Genomic DNA, 809 nt, shown 5'->3' on the forward strand with positions numbered 1-809 from the left:
ATGGACACACACATGGACACACACATGGACACACACATGGACACACACATGGACACACACATGGACACACATAGTATACCAAAGCACAAATGAAAACGTGTGTACAACACTAATACATTCAATAACCTTTTACAAGAGAGTATAAAATAAAAGATCAATGTCAGTTTTCCTGCCCACCCACGGTTCACATAGCATTGCTACACAGAAAACCCTTAAACCTCCCATAGGAGGACTTGTGGATCAACAATGGAATACAAACAAAGGTAGATTGATCCTGCCCAGGCATGTGATGGGAACATGATGTCTAATCACGTCAGAGGAAATAAGATAGCAACCAAATGTATGTTTCCATTAATTTGAGTATAATGAACTTGATAACCAAAACAAGAATAAGGTATAATGAGAATCACAACTACAACAGATGGCAAACCATATTGTCTCTGACATCCAAAGATACTGAGGTACTCATCTTGAATTTTTCCCACAAAAAATAATTATTTGTCCTTTGAAAATCTCTATCAGACTTTATGCTTACAATGAAAAAGAAAAGCTCTTAGACTTTATTTTTTCACCATAATTTTGCCATTGATTGAAACAACAGTCACTTGCATTTTGTTTCCATTATAATAATTCATTTCATGATTATAGTTCTAAAGAATAAAAGCTCCGCCAAATACATCACCACAACTATAACAATTCAATACAATATATCTCTACGGAATCACAACTATAACAATTCAATACAATATATCTCTACGGAATCACAACTATAACAATTCAATACAATATATCTCTACGGAATCACAACT

The sequence above is a fragment of the Aplysia californica genome, unplaced genomic scaffold (assembly GCF_000002075.1).
Source record: "Aplysia californica isolate F4 #8 unplaced genomic scaffold, AplCal3.0 scaffold01363, whole genome shotgun sequence".
NCBI classification, from domain to species: Eukaryota; Metazoa; Mollusca; class Gastropoda; order Aplysiida; family Aplysiidae; genus Aplysia; species Aplysia californica.